Genomic DNA, 16,073 nt, shown 5'->3' with positions numbered 1-16,073 from the left:
CAGGATAGATAATAAACAGAGTAGCAGCAGAGAGAGAGAGAGATTGTGTGTGTGTGTGTGTGTGTGTGTGTGTGTGTGTGTGTGTGTGTGTGTGTGTGTGTGTGTGTGTGTGTGTGTGTGTGTGTGTGTGTGTGTGTGTTTGTGTGTGTGTGTGTGTGTGTGTGTGTGAGGGTGAGAGAGAGTGTGTGGGTAGAGTCTAGTGAGTGTGCATAGAACCAGTGCAAGAGAGTCAGTGCAACAAAACGTCAGTGAAGACACTTTTTCAGCTGGTCAGCGCATGCTCTGAGTACGCGTCTTGGTAATCCGTCTGGCCCTGCGACCTTGTGAATGTGAATGTTAACCTGTTTAAAGGTCTTACCCACATCGGCTACGGAGAGCGTGATGCCACAGTCATCCAGAACAGCTGGTGCTCTCACGCATGGTTCAGAATTGCTTGCCTCGAAGTGAGCATGGAAGGCATTTAGCTCGTCTTGTAGGCTCGTGTCCCTGGGCAGCTCTCGGCTGGGTTTCCCTTTGTAGTTTGTGATCATTTGCAAGACCCGTCACATCCGACGAGCGTTAGAGATGGTGTAGCAGGATTCGATCTTAGTTCATGTTTGATGGTTTGTCGGAGGTCGAAGCAGGATTTCTTATGAGCGTCCGGATTAGTGTCCCGCTTCTTGAAAGCGGCATCTCTAGCCTTTAGCTCAATGCGGATGTTGCCTGTAATCCAGGGCTTTGTGTTGGGTACGTATGATCGAATCCAGGCTGTATCACAACCGGCCGTGATTGGGAGTCCCATAGGTAGGCACACAATTGGCCCAGCGTTACCCGGGTTTGGCCGGTGTAGGCCGTCATTGTAAATAAGAATTTGTTCTTAACTGACTTGCGTAGTTAAATAAAGGTTAAATAAAAAAATGCTGCTAACTACAGGTATTCAAGTGAGTACAAGTATTCACCACACTTGGCGTTTTTCCTATTTTGTTGCATTACAACCTGTAATTTAAATTGATTTTTTATTTGGATTTCAAGTAATGGACATACACAAAATAGTCCAAAATACATGTTTAAAAATGTTTTAAATGGAAAAGTGGTGTGTGCATATATATTCACCCCCTTTGCTATGAAGATCTGGTGCAACCAATTACCTTCAGAAGTCACATAATTAGTTAAAGTTAAGTCCACCTGTGTGCAATCTAAGTGTCACATGATCGGTCACATGATCTCAGTATATATACACCTGTTCTGAAAGGCCCCAGAGTCTGCAACACCACTAAGCAAGGGGCACCACCAAGCAAGCTGCACCATGAAGACCAAGGAGCTCTCCAAACAGGTCAGGGACAAAGTTGTGGAGAAGTACAGATCAGGGTTGGGTTATAAAAAAATATCTGAAACTTTGAACATCCCACAGAGCACCATTAAATCCATTATTAAAAAAAGGAAAGAATATGGCACCACAACAAACCTGCCAAGAGAGGGCCGCCCACCAAAACTCACAGACCAGGCAAGGAGGGCATTAATCAGAGAGGCAACAAAGAGACCAAAGATAACCCTGAAGGAGCTGCAAAGCTCCACAGTGGAGATTGGAGTATCTGACCATAGGACCACTTTAAGCCATACACTCCACAGAGCTGGGATTTATGGAAGAGTGGCCAGAAAAAAGCCATTGCTTAAAGAAAAAAATAAGCAAACACGTTTGGTGTGTGGCGCTAAATAGAAGGAAATTCTTGAGGGAAACCTGTTACAGTCTTCCAGAGATTTGAGACTGGGATGGAGGTTCACCGTCCAGCAGGACAATGACCCTAAGCATACTGCTAAAGCAACACTCGGTTTAAGGGGAAACATTTACAGTGAGGGAAAAAGGTATTTGATCCCCTGCTGATTTTGTACGTTTGCCCACTGACAAAGAAATGATCAGTCTATAATTTTAATGGTAGGTTTATTTGAACAGTGAGAGACAGAATAACAACAAAAAAATCCAGAAAAACGCATGTCAAAAATGTTAGAAATTGATTTGCATTTTAATGAGGGAAATAAGTATTTGACCCCCTCTGATTTGCATTTTAATGAGAAAGATTTCTGGCTCACAGGTGTCTTTTATACAGGTAACGAGCTGAGATTAGGAGCACACTCTTAAAGGGAGTGCTCCTAATCTCAGTTTGTTACCTGTATAAAAGACACCTGTCCACAGAAGCAATCAATCAATCAGATTCCAAACTCTCCACCATGGCCAAGACCAAAGAGCTCTCCAAGGATGTCAGGGACAAGATTGTAGACCTACACAAGGCTGGAATGGGCTACAAGACCATCGCAAAGCAGCTTGGTGAGAAGGTGACAACAGTTGGTGCGATTATTCGCAAATGGAAGAAACACAAAAGAACTGTCAATCTCCCTCGGCCTGGGGCTCCATGCAAGATCTCACCTCATGGAGTTGCAATGATCATGAGAATGGTGAGGAATCAGCCCAGAACTACACGGGAGTATCTTGTCAATGATCTCAAGGCAGCCGGGACCATAGTCACCAAGAAAACAATTGGTAACACTACGCCGTGAAGGACTGAAATCCTGCAGCGCCCGCAAGGTCCCCCTGCTCAAGAAAGCACATATACATGCCCGTCTGAAGTTTGCCAATGAACATCTGATTGATTCAGAGGACAACTGGGTAAAAGTGGTGTGGTCAGATGAGACCAAAATGGAGCTCTTTGGCATCAACTCAACTCGCCGTGTTTGGAGGAGGAGGAATGCTGCCTATGACCACAAGAACACCATCCCCACCGTCACACATGGAGGTGGAAACATTATGCTTTGGGGGTGTTTTTCTGCTAAGGGGACAGGACAACTTCACCGCATCAAAGGGACGATGGACGGGGCCATGTACCGTCAAATCAGTGACCCAAAACACACGGCCAAGGCAACAAAGGAGTGGCTCAAGAAGAAGCACATTAAGGTCCTGGAGTGGCCTAGCCAGTCTCCAGACCTTAATCCCATAGAAAATCTGTGGAGGGAGCTGAATGTTCGAGTGGCCAAACGTCAGCCTTAAAACCTTAATGACTTGGAGAAGATCTGCAAAGAGGAGTGGGACAAAATCCCTCATGAGATGTGTGCAAACCTGGTGGCCAACTACAAGAAACGTCTGACCTCTGTGATTGCCAACAAGGGTTTTGCCACCAAGTACAAAGTCATGTTTTGCAGAGGGGTCAAATACTTATTTCCCTCATTAAAATGCAAATCATTTTATAACATTTTTGACATGCATTTTTCTGGATTCTTTTGTTGTTATTCTGTCTCTCACTGTTCAAATAAACCTACCATTAAAATTATAGACTGATCCTTTCTTTGTCAGTGGGAAAACGTAGAAAATCAGTAGGGGATCAAATACTTTTTTCCCTCACTGTAAATATCTTGGAATGGCCTAGTCAAAGCCCAGACCTCAATCCAATTGAGAATCTGTGGTATGACTTAAAGATTGCTGTACACCAGCGGAACCCATCCAACTTGAAGGAGCTGGAGCAGTTTTGCCTTGTAGAACGGGCAAAAATCCCAGTGGCTAGACGTGCCAAGCTTATAGAGACATACCCCAAGAGACTTGCAGCTGTACTTGCTGCAAAAGGTGGCTCTACAAAGTATTGACTTTGGGGGGGGGGAATAGTTATGCTCGCTCAAGTTTTCCGTTTTTTTGTCTTATTTCTTGTTTGTTTCACACAAAAAAATATTCTGCATCTTCAAAGTGGTAGGCATGTTGTGTTGATCAAATGATACAAATGCCCCAAAAAATCTATTTTTATTCCAGGTTGTAAGGCAACAAAATAGGAAAAATACCAAGGGGGGTGAATACTTTCGCAAGCCACTGTATATTATTATCATCGCTGCATTGTTGGGAAAGAGCTCTCAAGTTAAGAATTCCACCGTACTGTTTCAAACCTGCTGTGTACGTGGTAAATACATGTTGAACTTGACTGTTTTAAAAGGCTCCATCTTAAAGATGCAATATATAGGCTGTGTTCAATTTCCAACAGTCTTAGGAAGACTGAGAGGGAAAGGACTTTGCAAGTGTAATATATACTGCTCAAAAAAATAAAGGGAACACTAAAATGACACATCCTAGATCTGAATTAATGAAATAATCTTATTAAATACTTTTTTTTTACATAGTTGAATGTGCTGACAACAAAATCACACATAAATAATCAATGGAAATCCAATTTATCAACCCATGGAGGTCTGGATTTGGAGTCACACTCAAAATGAAAGTGGAAAACCACACTACAGGCTGATCCAACTTTGATGTAATGTCCTTAAAACAAGTCAAAATGAGGCTCAGTAGTGTGTGTGGCCTCCACGTGCCTGTATGACCTCCCTACAACGCCTGGGCATGCTCCTGATGAGGTGGTGGATGGTCTCCTGAGGGATCTCCTCCCAGACCTGGACTAAAGCATCCGCCAACTCCTGGACAGTCTGTGGTGCAACGTGGCGTTGGTGGATGGAGCGAGACATGATGTCCCAGATGTGCTCAATTGGATTCAGGTCTGGGGAACGGGCGGCCCAGTCCATAGCATCAATGCCTTCCTCTTGCAGGAACTGCTGACACACTCCAGCCACATGAGGTCTAGCATTGTCTTGCATTAGGAGGAACCCAGGGCCAACCGCACCAGCATATGGTCTCACAAGGGGTCTGAGGATCTCATCTCGGTACCTAATGGCAGTCAGGCTACCTCTGGCGAGCACATGGAGGGCTGTGCGGCCCCCCAAAGAAATGTCACCCCACACCATGACTTACCCACCGCCAAACCGGTCATGCTGGAGGATGTTGCAGGCAGCAGAACGTTCTCCACGGCGTCTCCAGACTCTGTCACATCTGTCACATGTGCTCAGTGTGAACCTGCTTAATCTGTGAAGAGCACAGGGCGCCAGTGGCGAATTTGCCAATCTTGGTGTTCTCTGGCAAATGCCAAACATCGTGCACGGTGTTGGGCTGTAAGCACAACCCCCACCTGTGGACGTCGGGCCCTCATACCACCCTCATGGAGTCTGTTTCTGACTGTTTGAGCAGACACATGCACATTTGTGGCCTGCTGGAGGTCATTTTGCAGGGCTCTGGCAGTGCTCCTCCTGCTCCTCCTTGCACAAAGGCGGAGGTAGCGGTCCTGCTGCTGGGTTGTTGCCCTCCTACGGCCTCTTCCACGTCTCCTGATGTACTGGCCTGTCTCCTGGTAGCGCCTCCATGCTCTGGACACTACGCTGACAGACACAGCAAACCTTCTTGACACAGATCGCATTGATGTGCCATCCTTGATGAGCTGCACTAGCTGAGCCACTTGTGTGGGTTGTAGACTCCATCTCATGCTACCACTAGAGTGAAAGCACCGCCAGCATTAAAAAGTGACCAAAACATCAGCAAGGAAGCATAAGAACTGAGTAGCGGTCTGTGGTCACCACCTGCCGAACCACTCCTTTATTGGGGGTGTCTTGCTAATTGCCTATAATTTCCACCTGTTGTCTATTCCATTTGCACAACAGCATGTGAAATTTATTGTCAATCTGTGTTGCTTCCTAAGTGGACAGTTTGATTTCACAGAAGTGTGATTGACTTGGAGTTACATTGTGTTGTTTAAGTGTTCCCTTTATTTTTTGAGCAGTGTATATACAGCACCAGTCAAAAGTTTGGACACCTACTCTTTCAAGGGCTTTTCTTTATTTTTACTATTTTCTATATTGTAGAATAATAGTGAAGACATCAAAACTATGAAATAACACATATGGAATCATGTAGTAACCAAAAAAGTGTTAAACAAATCAAAAAATATTTTATATTTGAGATTCTTCAAAGTAGACACCCTTTGCGTTGATGACAGCTTTGCACAGTCTTGGCATTCTCTTAACCAGCTTCATGAGGTAGTCACCTGGAATGCATTTCAATTAACAGGTGTGCCTTGTTAAAAGTTCATTTGTGGAATTTATTTCCTTCTTAATGCGTTTGAGCCAATTAGTTGTGTTGTGACAAGGTAGGGGTGGTAAAAAGAAGATAGCCCTACTTGGTTAAAGACCAAGTCCATATTATGGCAAGAACAGCTCAAATAAGCAAAGAGAAACGACAGTCCATCATTAATTTAAGACATGAAGGTTAGTAAATCCGGAACATTTCAATAACTTTGAAAGTTTCTTCAAGTGCAGTCGCAAAAACCATCAAGCGCTATGATGACACTGGCTCTCATAAGATCCACCACAGGAAAGGAAGACCCAGAGTTTCCTCTGCTGCAGAGGATAAGTTATTTAGAGTTACCAGCCTCAGAAATTGCAGCCCAAATAAATGCTTCACAGAGTTCAAGTTACAGACACATCTCAACATCAACTGTTCAGAGGAGACTGTGTGAATCAGCCCTTCATGGTTGAATTGCTGCAAAGAAACCACTACTAAGGACACCAATAAGAAGAAGAGACTTGCTTGGGCTAAGAAACACAAGCAATGGACATTAGACCGGTGGAAATCTATCCTTTGGTCTGATTTTTGGGTCCAACCGCCATGTCTTTGTGAGACGTAGAGAAGGGGAACGGGTGATCTCCGCATGTGCGGTTCCTACTGTGAAGCATGGAGGAGGAGGTGTGATGGTGCTTTGCTGGTGACACTGCCGGAGATTTATTTAGAATTAACCTCTATGGGCTAGGCGGGACGAATTCGTCCCACCTACGTAACAGCCACTTGAAGCCTGTGGCGCGATTTTCAAAACCTTAAAAATCCTATTACTTCAATTTCTCAAACATATGACTATTTTACAGCTATTTAAAGACAAGACTCTCGTTAATCTAACCACACTGTCCGATTTCAAAAAGGCTTTACAACGAAAGCAAAACATTAGATTATGTCAGCAGAGTACCAAGCCAGAAATAATCAGACACCCATTTTTCAAGCCAGCATATAATGTCACCAAAACCCAGAAGACAGCTAAATGCAGCACTCACCTTTGATGATCTTCATCAGATGACAACCCTAGGACATTATGTTATACAATACATGCATGTTTTGTTCAATCAAGTTCATATTTATATCAAAAACCAGCTTTTTACATTAGCATGTGACGTTCAGAACTAGCATACCCCCGCAAACTTCCGGGGAATTCGCTAACATTTTACTAAATTACTCACGATAAACGTTCACAAAAAGCATAACAATTATTTTAAGAATTATAGATACAGACCTCCTCTATGCACTCGATATGTCCGATTTTAAAATAGCTTTTTGGTGAAAGCACATTTTGCAATATTCTAAGTACATAGCCCAGGCATCACGGGCTAGCTATTTAGACACCCGGCAAGTTTAGCACTCACCATAATCATATTTACTATTATAAAAGTTTGATTACCTTTTGTTGTCTTCGTCAGAATGCACACCCAGGACTGCTACTTCAATAACAAATGTTGGTTTGGTCCAAAATAATCCATCGTTATATCCGAATAGCGGCGTTTTGTTCGTGCGTTCCAGACACTATCCGAAATGGTAAAGAAGGGTCGCGCGCATGGCGCAATTCGTGACAAGAAAATTCTAAATATTCCATTACCGTACTTCGAAGCATGTCAACCGCTGTTTAAAATCAATTTTTACGCCATTTTTCTCGTAGAAAAGCGATAATATTCCGACAGGGAATCTCCTTTTCGGCAAACAGAGGAAAAAATCACAAAGGCGGGGGCGGTCGGGTCACGCGCCTAAGCCCAGTGTCCCTTGGTCGGCCACTTGAGAAAGGCGATAATGTGTTTCAGCCTGGGGCTGGGATGACGACATTCTGTTTTTTCCCGGGCTCTGAGCGCCTATGGACGACGTAGGAAGTGTCACGTTAGAGCAGAGATCCTTAGTAAAAGATAGAGATGGAAAAGAAGTTCCAGAAATGGTCAGACAGGCCACTTCCTGTAAAGGAATCTCTCAGGTTTTGACCTGCCATTTGAGTTCTGTTATACTCACAGACACCATTCAAACAGTTTTAGAAGCTTTAGGGTGTTTTCTATCCATATGTAATAAGTATATGCATATTCTAGTTACTGGGTAGGAGTGGTAACCAGATTAAATCGGGTATGTTTTTTATCCAGCCGTGTCAATACTGCCCCCTAGCCCTAACAGGTTAAAGACAAGACTCTTCTTTATCAAACCACATTGTCCGATTTCAAAAAGGCTTTACAGCGAAAGCAAAACATTAGATTATGTCAGGAGAGTACCCTCCCAAAAATCATCACACAGCCATTTTCAAAGCAAGCATATATGTCACAAAAACCAAAACCACAGCTAAATGCAGCACTAACCTTTGATGATCTTCATCAGATGACACTCCTAGGACATTATGTTATACAATACATGCATGTTTTGTTCAATCAAGTTCATATTTATATCAAAAAACAGCTTTTTACATTAGCATGTGATGTTCCGAACTAGCATACCCACCGCAAACTTCCGGTGAATTTACTAAATTACTCACGATAAACGTTGACAAAAAACATAACAATTATTTTAAGAATTATAGATACAGAACTGCTTTATGCAATCGCGGTGTCAGATTTTAAAATAGCTTTTCGGTGAAAGCACATTTTGCAATATTCTGAGTACATAGCCCGGCCATCATGGCTAGCTAATTTGACACCCACCAAGTTTGGCCCTCACCAAACTCAGATTTACTATTAGAAAAATTTGATTACCTTTGCTGTTCTTTGTCAGAATGCACTCCCAGGACTTCTACTTCAACAACAAATGTTGTTTTGGTTCCAAATAATCCATAGTTATATTCAAATACCTCCGTTTTGTTCGTGCGTTCAAGTCACTATCCAAAGGGTGACGCGCGAGCGCATTTCGTGACAAAAAAAATCAAAATATTCCATTAACGTACTTCGAAGCATGTCAAACGCTGTTTAAAATCAATGTTTATGCTATTTTTCTCGTAAAATAGTGATAATATTCCAACCGGGCGACGTTGTATTCATTCAAACACTGAAAGAAAAACATGGAGTTGTCTCTTGCACGCGCATCTCCATTGTCATTGTTCCCTGCGTGACCACTCACAAAAACTCATGCTGTTTTTCACCCAGAGACTGCAGAGACGTAATTCCACTTTCTGGCGCCTTCTGAGAGCCAATGGAAGCCTTAGAAAATGTCACGTTACAGCAGAGATGCTGTATTTTCGATAGAGAGGCCACAGAAGGAGAACAAATTGTCAGACAGGGCACTTCCTGTATGGAATCTTCTCAGGTTTTGGCCTGCCATATGAGTTCTGTTATACTCACAGACACCATTTAAACAGTTTTGGAAACTTTTGAGTGTTTTCTATCCAAATCTACTAATTATATGCATATTCTAGTTTCTGGGCAGGAGTAATAACCAGATTAAATCGGGTACGTTTTTTATCCGGCCGTGAAAATACTGCCCCCTATCTCAAACAGGTTAAAGTCACACTTAACCAGCATGGCTACCACAGCATTCTGCAGTGATACGCCATAACATCTCGTTTGCGCTTAGTGGGACTATCATTTGTTTTTCGACAGGACAATGACCCAACACACCTCCAGGCTGTGTAAGAGCTATTTGACCAAGAAGGAGAATGATGGAGTGCTGCATCAGATGACCTGGCCTCCACAATCCCCCGACCTCAAGCAAACTGAGATGGTTTGGGATGAGTCGAACCGCAGACTGAAGGAAAAGCAGCCAACAAGTGCTCAGTACTTGACTGTTGGAAAATAATTCCAGGTGAAGATGGTTGAGAGAATGCCAAGACTGTGTAAAGCTGTCAGCAAGGCAAAGGGTGGCTACTTTGAAGAATCTCAAATATAAAATATTTTTTGATTTGTTTAACACTTTTTTGGTTACTACATGATTCCATATGTGTTATTTCATAGTTTTGATGTCTTCACTATTATTATACAATGTAGAGAATAGTAAAAATAAAGAAAAACCCTTGAATGAGTAGGTGTTCTAAAACTTTGACTGGTACTGTATGTATATATATATATATATATATATATATATATATATATATATATATATATATGTATATATATATATATATATATGTATATATATATATATATATATATATATATATATATATATATATATATATATAAAAATATGATATATATATATATATATATATATATATATATATATATATGTATATATATATATATATATATATATATATATATATATATATATATATATAAAGAATTCAAACAATAAATGACATAACAAAAATGTATACAGCTGAAGCAAACACACACATTTCTTTGATCAGTAATTTTTATTTTATCCATAAACCTTGTTTTTGTTCACATTTGTATCCACAAAAGGTATAGTGAGTTTTTATGTTGTTTGTGTAAATGTTAAGACAGAGGGAGCTGCACAGGACTGGATGTGTTCAGAACATTAGGAGATGACCTTGTATTTTAGGATGGCCTTGTATTTTAGGATGGCCTTGTATTTTAGGATGGCCTTGTATTTAGGATGGCCTTGTATTTAGGATGGCCTTGTATTTAGGATGGCCTTGTATTTTAGGATGGCCTTGTATTTAGGATGGCCTTGTATTTTAGGATGGCCTTGTATTTAGGATGGCCTTGTATTTAGGATGGCCTTGTATTTTAGGATGGCCTTGTATTTAGGATGGCCTTGTATTTTAGGATGGCCTTGTATTTTAGGATGGCCTTGTATTTAGGATGCCGTTGTATTTTAGGATGGCCTTGTATTTAGGATGGCCTTGTATTTAGGATGGCCTTGTATTTAGGATGGCCTTGTATTTTAGGATGGCCTCGTATTTAGGATGGCCTTGTATTTAGGATGGCCTTGTATTTTGGATGGCCTTGTATTTTGGATGGCCTTGTATTTTGGATGGCCTTGTATTTAGCATGGCCTTGTATTTAGGATGGCCTTGTATTTTAGGATGGCCTTGTATTTAGGATGGCCTTGTATTTTAGGATGGCCTTGTATTTTAGGATGGCCTTGTATTTTAGGATGGCCTTGTATGTTAGGATGGCCTTGTATTTTAGGATGGCCTTGTATTTTGGATGGCCTTGTATTTTAGGATGGCCTTGTATTTAGGATGGCCTTGTATTTAGGATGGCCTTGTATTTTAGGATGGCCTTGTATTTTAGGATGGCCTTGTATTTTAGGATGGCCTTGTATTTTAGGATGGCCTTGTATTTTAGGATGGCCTTGTATTTTAGGATGGCCTTGTATTTTAGGATGGCCTTGTATTTTAGGATGGCCTTGTATTTAGGATGGCCTTGTATTTAGGATGCCGTTGTATTTTAGGATGGCCTTGTATTTTAGGATGGCCTTGTATTTTAGGATGGCCTTGTATTTTAGGATGGCCTTGTATGTTAGGATGGCCTTGTATTTTAGGATGGCCTTGTATTTAGGATGGCCTTGTATTTAGGATGCCGTTGTATTTTAGGATGGCCTTGTATTTTAGGATGGCCTTGTATTTTAGGATGGCCTTGTATTTTAGGATGGCCTTGTATTTTAGGATGGCCTTGTATTTTGGATGGCCTTGTATTTTGGATGGCCTTGTATTTTAGGATGGCCTTGTATTTTAGGATGGCCTTGTATTTTAGGATGGCCTTGTTGTGTGGGAAGCCCCCATAACACAATACACTCAAGACGCTTCATGTGGATGCTTGCTTATAAATGTATAATTAGTTAATTATGTTGTAATTATATCAGGGAACTTGGGATGACTTGTTAGGGATGTCGACTTTATGCACTTATAGGGTTCACACAGAGATGTATAATAAAAAAATTGAAAAACGTTTTCAAATGTATAGAAATGTACATTGGTCAGCGCTTTTATTACCCATCCGTATTATAATCTGTATTGACATTGAGAAATGATACATTTTTTTTGTAGTTTGGTTTGGTTGAAGTGTTGTGGCATTATGTAGGTTAACTGGGGAGTGCATGGTGTTCTAGTCTGGAGAGGGATAAATAAAACTTGCCACAGCATTTGGGCCACACTATTAATAAGAATGTCATTTCGGTATCCCCCCTCCCACCCATCCTCCTCCCCCTGTACCCCATTACTGCTTTGGACATTTGCCAAATGGTGGACGCATGGCAGCTGGACGCATGCGCAGTGTGCCGTGATCAACACAGCTCTGCTTCATTCGCTCTTCAAGAAGGGGTCTTATGCCGATCGAAGTACTCAAACAAACTTTATACCAACGTTCAAATAACCAACGATCCTTTTCGTACAGTGAAACGGTCCGTTGCTCCATATTGCGCTCCGACGTACCGCTTAAATTAGTCCTATAGTTTACTTACCGTTAAAAAGTTGTTTTTTTTCTTCTTCTTCTTCTCCGCTGTTGTTTTGGTATCTTCGCTAGGCTAATGCCAGTCAGTCAGACCAAATGTACATTTGTTTGAACTTCTTCTGAGAACGAGTCCTGTCCCCGGTGACAGCAGCAGAGCGAGCTGTGTGTTCCGCTGTTCCAACTCCTCTTCAATCGATCATCATGAGATTGTCCAAGGAGTGAAAAAACGGAAATTGGAAACGAAAGTGTTTTTTTTTTTTAAAGTGCAAACGAAGATATCTTCCCAACCCAAGGTATGTTTTGTATTATTTCATATATATTTTTTGTTGTTGTTGTGTGAAAATAATTAGTCCAAATAGGTCTATAGAATAAATAGGTCTATACAATAGCCCTTTGAAACGACTTAGCTATAACATGTTCTGCAGGTGTAATATTCTAATTTTCATATGCAGCCGTTATAAACTAAACTAAAATCGAATAAAATCCTTTTTTTTTTTATGAGCCCTTTTTGTAGCATAATAATTTTAGCTATTTGTTTGACTATTTAGTCGTAGTATTCATGTTTTCATCTCCCAATTATTAAATGACCTTTGATTAGATCAGTAGGCCTATAGACTCCATTTAGACGTATCTGCTGTCTATCAATGGGTAGCCTATTAGGCCTAAGCCCTGCTGTTCAACAATAATTACATATTATAGCTTTATTAGACCTTAATATTAGTAAGTATAATTTTGAATGAGGTCTCATTAATAGCTGTGCTAGATTTCGAATATACCTCTGAAGTAGTGAAATAGTTTTCCGGCAAAGAAATTTTAAAAAATAAATAAATAAACAACTTTACAGTATATATTTGGTATTTTTAAGCCATGTATTTTTTTTACATCATACAGACTAATCATCAAACGGTATGATTGTAATATTCCACTTTCACCGTTTAGAAACGTCAGCATGCGCGAGCTCCATGCAATGCGGTGCTCAATGCCGTCGCGGTCGCCGGTGACCACGAGCGCATGCCGCAACAGCCTCTTGTCTCTTGCGCAGTCCATCCTCGTGCCGAACTGGCCGCTTCAGACCGGTGGCCCTCTCTCTCTCTCTCTCTCTCTCTTTGCCTCACTTGTGATCTTCACGTGTATTTTGTGTTTATATTTTGTAGGAAATGGAATTAGTATCTATCCACTGCTGCAACAAGCAGGACCACCACCGTGCATGCCACGACGCGCCACTTGCTCCGTCCCAGAATGGCCCTGGCTGGCTAACGGCCTGTCCCTAACAACTAGCAACAACATGATCTGAATCTGATACCTAACGAAATTCATACAGGATCGATTACACATTGAGGATTCATAGCCAAAACGCACTTATGCACAGCTAAGCGCAGTAGGTCCTACCTCTATTGTTTTGGTGAGATTTAGGGGTGTTGTAATGTAAGTGTACGCCCGGACTTGTATAGACTACGTTCTTTTTTTATACTCACAATTGTCTTGAGGAAATATTGGTGACAAAATCCGTGACATAATTTGAATAGACATGTATTTGACATTATAGGCTATTCAACATGGGTGTTAAGGTAGTGATTTTCACAAAGAATGACAAGATAACAAATAATGCTTTTAATATAGGTTTGGAATGGTCCCCAAAGTCACAGGCCTTGGCCTATTCGTGCCAAATATTAGACTTTCTTTTCCCAGGGACTTCTAATGTATTAATCTATTACAATTTAGTGTGGTCTACTTACTGATGTAAATATAAAACATTTGTGTTTTTTTTATTTATTATTTTAGTGATTGAGTATAATTGTTTAATTTGTTAGTGTTTCCGTTCTATTTGTCACACGTGTAATAATGTATTTTCAGATGGAAAAGATGAAGTCTACAGTAAACTGTTTATTTGTTTTATAACATAATCATTATTCTAGACAGTTACGCATCAGAGACATCACGTGATAAACAATTGTCCCAAAATATTACCCATGATATCCAGTGGCTGCTCGTACGAAAAATGTGGAACCCCCCTCTCAAATGAACACACGTTTATTTCCAGGCCGTTATTTTGTTAAAAAAAACCAGTAGCCTATAGAACCACATAGAGTTGTGATTGCACCAACTCCAATTGATATCGTTCTGTTTAGACCTACTTTAACAATTACGCACCACACAGTCGTAAATTAGTAACTTATCTGCGATGTCTTTGCTGGAATAGTCTGCCAATACCGCGGTAGTAAACGCCTGAAATGTCTTTCTGACAATGGCAGTAAAGCCGTGGTGACACGCTGGCATTACGCTACGGTATTTTGGGGGGAAATGACCATGGCGTTAATTGCGCTCCTATTCATGTCGCTGGAAGTTTTATAAAATCAACCCAAAGAGGAATTCCCATCACGTTTTGGGAACATTGAGAATAGCGGACCTTTATATAATAACGAACAGTTTATTCGTCCATTCTGCGCTCTAGTCATGTATGTAGCCTGTAGGGCCACGCGTGGCATGACTGACAGACATGTTGATAGCGTCATGCGGTTTGTTCAACAATCTCCTCGGTTTTTTTTTTAATGGAGTGAAATTACCACAGTGTAGATATGTAGCCGAGTTCATTCCCCCTACTCCCACCCATCTACCTTTCCCCTGCTCCACCCCTGTTCATGTGTTACCCTACAGTGTCAATACCTACACCAAGAAATATTAACTCTCTCTTCAGGGAGTTTGACTGAAATGGCACTGGCTGGCCTGCACATTGATTCCTTGCACAGTATCGAGAGAGAGACAGAGAGAGACAGAGAGAGAGAGAGACACAGAGAGAGAGAGAGAGACAGAGAGAGAGAGAGAGACAGAGACAGAGAGACAGAGAGAGAGAGAGAGAGAGAGAGAGAGACAGAGAGAGAGAGACAGAGAGAGAGAGAGACACAGAGAGAGAGAGAGAGACAGAGAGAGAGAGAGAGACAGAGACAGAAGACAGAGAGAGAGAGACAGAGAGAGACAGAGAGACAGACAGAGAGAGACAGAGAGAGAGAGAGACACAGAGAGAGAGAGAGAGACAGAGAGAGAGAGAGAGACAGAGACAGAGAGACAGAGAGAGAGAGAGAGAGAGAGACAGAGAGAGAGAGACACAGAGAGAGAGAGACAGAGAGAGAGAGAGAGAGAGAGAGAGACAGAGAGACAGAGAGACAGAGAGACAGAGAGACAGAGACAGAGAGACAGAGAGACAGAGAGAGAGAGAGAGAGACAGAGAGACAGAGAAAGAAAGAGAGAGAGAGAGAGAGAGAGAGAGAGAGAGAGAGACAGAGAGACAGAGAGAGAGAGAGAGAGAGAGAGAGAGAGAGAGAGAGAGAGAGAGAGAGAGAGACAGAGAGACAGAGAGAGAGAGAGAGAGAGAGAGAGAGAGAGAGAGAGAGAAAGAGCTCAATTGGCCTGAGAGAAGCATTATTGTCTTGGGTTTCAGGCCAACGTGAGCTGAACGCTATGAAACATTAAAAGGATGCGAGACTGAAAGACAAAGAACATTCTCTGGAAGAGTTGCCGTTCGACAGAGAACCAGACCCCAGGTCCGACACGGACTGAGACACAAGGGAGATTTTAATGATGTAGCTATTATTTGCACTTCGACCCTCATTTTTTTCCTTCAGATTTTATTGAACAGATAGAGAGAGGATGACAGTGGAGAACGATAGAGGGTTTTTGTCAAAGAAGGGCGCTAGTGGTGATACAAAACCTAGACAGACACCGTAGACATGTCTGCAGGAAGTTATTATCACTACACTAGCCATGCTACACACACACACGACTCCTCTTCGTTGTTGATATTGGTGCAGTCCGCTGTATGA

General features: G+C 41.6%; 1 protein-coding gene across 5 annotated transcripts in view; it reads left to right on the top strand.

Annotated features, from left to right (window-relative positions):
• Nucleotides 1-12,087: 12,087 nt before the first annotated feature.
• Nucleotides 12,088-16,073, top strand: part of eya4 (EYA transcriptional coactivator and phosphatase 4) — a 173,493-nt gene continuing 169,507 nt past the window's right edge. For all 5 annotated transcript variants that reach the window (XM_045721193.1, XM_045721191.1, XM_045721192.1 and 2 more), the window contains exon 1: nucleotides 12,088-12,548. The gene's annotated coding sequence lies outside the window, so the exon portion shown is untranslated. The remainder of the gene's footprint in view (nucleotides 12,549-16,073) is intronic.

Source organism: Salmo salar, chromosome ssa06 (assembly GCF_905237065.1).
Source record: "Salmo salar chromosome ssa06, Ssal_v3.1, whole genome shotgun sequence".
Classification (NCBI taxonomy): domain Eukaryota; kingdom Metazoa; phylum Chordata; class Actinopteri; order Salmoniformes; family Salmonidae; genus Salmo; species Salmo salar.
This window is presented reverse-complemented; position numbering and strand designations above follow the sequence as displayed.